Below are 5344 nucleotides of genomic sequence, written 5' to 3'. Positions count from 1 at the left end.
GAACACTACTAAGTTTTCTTTAGCCCATTCAGAAATCTTAGATCAGAGGTCAGGCATTCTGTGGCATCTCTGCGTGATCTGTTGACTTCCTGAAGGGTTGGTCATCTCTGAAAAGACGTGGAAAGATATAGGATGGTATCACCAGCGTAAGAGTGAATGAGGCATTAAGTTTGATTATGATCATTAATAGATAATAGAAAGAGAGTGGGTGACAGGACAGAACCCTGAGGAAAACCACTGTTAATAGATTTAGGAAAAAAAAAAAAAAAAAAAAAAAAAACAGTCTACCACAGCTACAATAGAACAGTCGAAAAAGAAACATATAAAGTTACGGAGAGAAGGATGGAAACCGTAGGAGGGCAGTTTTAAAATAAAAACTGTCACGCTCTATCAAAAGCTTTTGGTATGTCTAATGCAACAACAATAGTTTAACCGAAATCTCTTAAAGAGGATGACCGCTCAGTAAAGAAAGCCAGATCACCAGTATAGCGGCCTTGACGGAAGCCATACTAGTGAACAGATAGAAGATTGTGAAGTGACAGATGTTTGAAAATCTTCCTATTGAGGAGAGAGAAAATTTTTAGACAAGCAAGAGATTAAAGCTATAGGGTGGTAGTTTGAGGGATTAGAACGGTCATCCTTTTTAGGAACAGGCTGAATGTACGCAAAATTCCAGTAAGAATGAAAGGTAGAAGTCGATAGACAAAGCTGAAAGAGTTTGGACAGGCAAGGTGCAAGCACGGAAGCACAGTTTTTGAGAACAAAAGGAGGGATCCCATCAGGTCCATAAGCCTTCCGAAGGTTTAGACCAACGATGGCATGGAAAAACATCATAACAAAGAATTTTAATGGAAGGCATGAAATAGTCAGAGGGAGGAGTAGAGGAAGGAACAAGCCCAGAATCATCCAAGGTAGAGTTGTTAGCAAAGATTTGAGAGAAGAGTTCAACTTTGGAGACAGATGTGATGGCAGTGGTGCCATCAGGAAAAAATAAAGGAGGGAAAGATGAAGTAAAGTTGTTGATGTGTTTTTCAGGGACCCGTTCCAAGGCACAGTACGTATGTTACTCTAGATGAAAAAATCCTCCATAGCGAGAAGAAAGGGTATATCAACTGGGTTTGATGATGGTTTTACGCTCCCTGGACTAGTAAAGCCTCAGGAGATAGTATGCTTAGCCCCCCGCTGGGGGAGGTAAAATTTGATTGTCGAATCAATTCCATTCATCCTTATATAGTAATCCCTGAATCCCACAGGACTCTGTGACCTTTCTTTTCCTCTCTCCTCCTCTCGCCTCCTTAAAGCTTCATTTCTTCTATGAATATATGTCTACAGCGTCTATAATAGGACTATAAAAAGAGCTCTTTTGCGATGCACAGGTGATATCTGGCAATTTCCTCTGCACGGCCGTTTTAGATGGTGCCATGGGCTATTGGCTGTGAGGACGGTGGACGGCGTAACAGTATCTTTTGTGGGTAACCCCCCCTCTATCATGTATAGCACGAGAACAGGCTGTGTTAAACCAAGGTTTAGAAGGTTTAACTTGAGAAAAAGAGTGAGGAATGTACGCCTCCATGCCAGACACTATCACCTGTCTTATGCGTTCAGCACACAGAGATGGGTCTCTAACATGGATACAGTAATCATTCCAGGGGAAATAACTTGTAATATCTCCTCAGAGGCAGAGGCAAAATGTCTGATGATCCTGAGGAGGGAATAGAGAAATAGGACAAGATACAGATATGAAATTTTGATAGGAGGAGCCCAATGGAGAAGAGAGGGTAACAGCATAAACAGAAGGATTAGAGATAAGGAAAAAGTCAAGAATGTTCGGCGTATCTACAAAACGGTCAGAAATATGAGTAGGGTATTAGGCCAGTTGCTCTAGGCCATGGAAGATAGCAAAGTTGAAGGCTAATTCACCAGGATGGTCAGTGAAGGAGAGGAAAGCTAAAGCTGGTGGTGAACATTGAAATCTTCAAGGAAAGAGATCTTTGCGAAAGGATAGAGAGACAGAATGTGCTCCCCATTACATGATAAGGAGTCAAAGAATTTCTTTTAGTCAGAGGAGTTAGGGGAGAGATAGACAGCACAGATTAATTTAGCATTTTTTTCTTTTACACCATGTGAGCTTTTCACGAGAATTTGTGGGCTAAAGGAGGTACTTTTTGGGGGTACCTCCTATCTGAAAGCCTACCAGCTAGGTAACCATTACTACGAGTAAGGAAGCCCTACTGAGACCGCAGCCAGGATTCCTTGGACCTTAAAGCGTGAATGGTTCCATATGTTGTGCCATGGAAACACCCTAAGTTAGAGAGTCACTTTTGAGTCGAAGCCAGATGGTTGAAAACTTGCAAGATTCAAGAGCATGGCCACGAGAGCAAGTCAAGTCGTTGCGCACATAGATGAAGCATCCAGCTTTGGAATGAAAATGAGGATAGAGAAAATAAGTAGGAGGGAACAGAAAAGGGGCTACTGTCAGTTGTCTTATACAGCTGTGTTTCGAGGAGGGAAAGAAGATGAGGTTTAGTAGAGGAAAAATGGTGTTCTACAAATTGAAAATTAGATCTAAGACCGTGAATGTTGCACGCGAAAGCAGTCTGACCTGGGGACATCTATGGTCTCCTCCCAGAAGAGACTTCAAGGCTGTAGTTAGAGTCGCCATCTTTTAATCTTAAGTGAAGGGTGTATGTGCAGTAAGTGCATGTAGTTTCAAGTGAAGGAGGAGAGTTGTCTTTGGAGGGCAGGCTGTGACTGCATCCTTGAGTTGTGAGACACACGACTCAATACTTCGTTATCTTTTATGAGTCTATTTGTTAGGGGCCATTTCCTAGCAAGTTGTTCTAGTCTCTTCTTTTCATTTATGCTAACCTTTAGACCTGGAGTGATATAGGGACTGATTTCTTTCTTTAAACTCTAATTTGCTTCTTGAATACAAAAATGTTTCTCAAATGACTTTAGATAAAAAAAAGACGACTCTTTAGGATATGTTGAATTAATCACATCAGTCCAGTTTTCCGAAGACAGTTTGTTAATGAATTCTTCAAGAGGTAAGGAAGTGATAGATCTTTTTCTGATTTTTTTTTTTTTTTGTCTGCGGTCCCCTATTTTAAATTGAGAGATAATAGGAAAGTGATCTGTTATGTCAGTGTCAATAATATAATTACCAATATTTATATGCAAATGAGTTGTCCAAATATGATCGATCAAGGAAGCCAATGTATTGACAATTCTGTTGGTCTTGTATTGAGAGGGAATGATGAAAAAGGAATACATTATTATTCATCCAAAAATTCATTCCCAAAATACTTATATCTGAATATTTTTTTTGCATATGCTGAGGAAAGAATATTGCTTATTGCATCATAATAGTTTGCATGGTTACCATTTGGTGGTGTATAGACATACATATTTAAGCATTTCCTTGGAAAATGTAACACTTTAATACACAGTTTCATATAGTCATGGGAAATGGTAAATTCTTGTAGCAATGTTGCCTCTTAACTCTGAATCAGCATAAAAGGCTACCCCACTTTCATATATATTTCACATTTTGGCAAATTATATAATGAAGTAATACTAAGATTTAATTTGATTTCAATGAAACCAATAATGATAATAAGTTTAATAGAGCTATTATGCATGACAGTATCTACAAAACATTGAAGATTCTTAGAAATTTAGATTTAGAATTGATAAAGTACTATTACTTGGTAAGGAAATATTACTTAGATATACATACCCATTTTTAGGAATATCTGAAATGCTGGAAAAAAAAAAAGATATCCATCTTTGTCATTGCATTTATCGTTTTCAGTAAGGAATGGATAAAAAAAAAGAAATAAAAGAAATCATTATGAAAATCTACGTTATTGGAGAGTACAATGCTATTAATCAACACATCATCACTTTATGAAGGGAAAGACAATTCATTGCATAAACTTTCGTTAGAGATAATTATAACCAGTAACTGTTTTACACAATCAACTAACACCTGTGAAGCTGCATTAATTACCTCCTGCGACCTTTGGCGTGTACACTCTGCTGCTGGTGCTGAGTCTTGCTGCAGCTGGACACCCACCACGAAGAACAACCTTCGTTGGTGTGAGGCGACCAGAGGAGAGCCACAGTAGACAAGGGTCCGCCGGTACCATCACTGACACCAGAAGATCCAGGAGGGGCAGAGCAAGGGCGGCCACTATACTTTCGCTTTCATGCAGCACCAACCAGCCTGAACCACTGCACCTGTAACGTCTCCAACAGCTCCATCACCTGAGACATCACCCTCACCAACTAATGATTCACCACCAGTTACTTTGTTCATCCGGGTACCGAGGGATTGATAGGTGTTACTTCTATCTTTGATGATTAGTCTGGTATGTCTGAAGAATGAGATTTTGCCTTCTTCTCTGGGTTTTATTCATAAGAAGTATTTGACTCTTTCTAATTTCCAGTGATGGAGGACAAAGATCTCTCTCTCTCTCTCTGTCCCCCTCATCTCTCTTTTCCTTCATTTCTCTTATACTCCTCATTCGTACAGCCATATCATTATATAAGTACATAAAAATGAGATAATCATCATGGTAGACTCTTTAGTATTGCAAAGTAAATGGATTCAAATTGAAGGTAGGGGAAAAAATGCAAAAACAATGTAGCAAAGGTGTGCTTTTCTGATTTTGAGGTATTTGATACTGGATGTGACGATGTCTGAAGTGATTATCAAACACCTTGATTTGATGAAGGAAAATCTTGACTTTTATTTTACGGAATGCTTTACCTCTAACATGTGGGTACTTAGCCCATTTTCAAATGATGGAACAGATGATTCTGATGCTCTTTATGGAGTTTAAAGTTTATAATCAAAAGGTATACCTTTCCAAACATTTGCTCACCCTATGGACTTTTTGGTTTACATGCTTCACGTTCCAGAGTTCAGGGAGCTAGCTGAGCAAACAGCATCCAAGTTTGTGCAGATGTCAGCATCATATTTAAGTAAGTTTTTCAAGCTTAATTTTAATAAAAAAAAAAAAAAAAGGAATGCCATCCTGAATTTAGATCCTCTCATGAGGATTGCGATGAAAACTCTTCAATTTATTCTCATAGCAGAGGAAAAGCTAACACCATCCTAGCCAATGAATTTGTTCATTGATGAAAAGGGATTGTGATATCTTAGGTCAAAACATAAACCATATTGTTCTCTAATTTTTCTTGTAAGTTTCGAGGAAATGTGCTTCTTACCATGAACTCGGGGTAAATACATTCATCCTGAGTAATTATTCGAAGGAATGGTTAATCGTTAACAAGTTTACAGTGCAGGTAATTAAACTTCTTCCAGCTTATGCGCATA

This window comes from Portunus trituberculatus, chromosome 17 (assembly GCF_017591435.1).
Source record: "Portunus trituberculatus isolate SZX2019 chromosome 17, ASM1759143v1, whole genome shotgun sequence".
Taxonomy (NCBI): Eukaryota; Metazoa; Arthropoda; class Malacostraca; order Decapoda; family Portunidae; genus Portunus; species Portunus trituberculatus.
The sequence above is the reverse complement of the archived record's forward strand: the minus strand, read 5'-3'. Positions refer to the sequence as shown.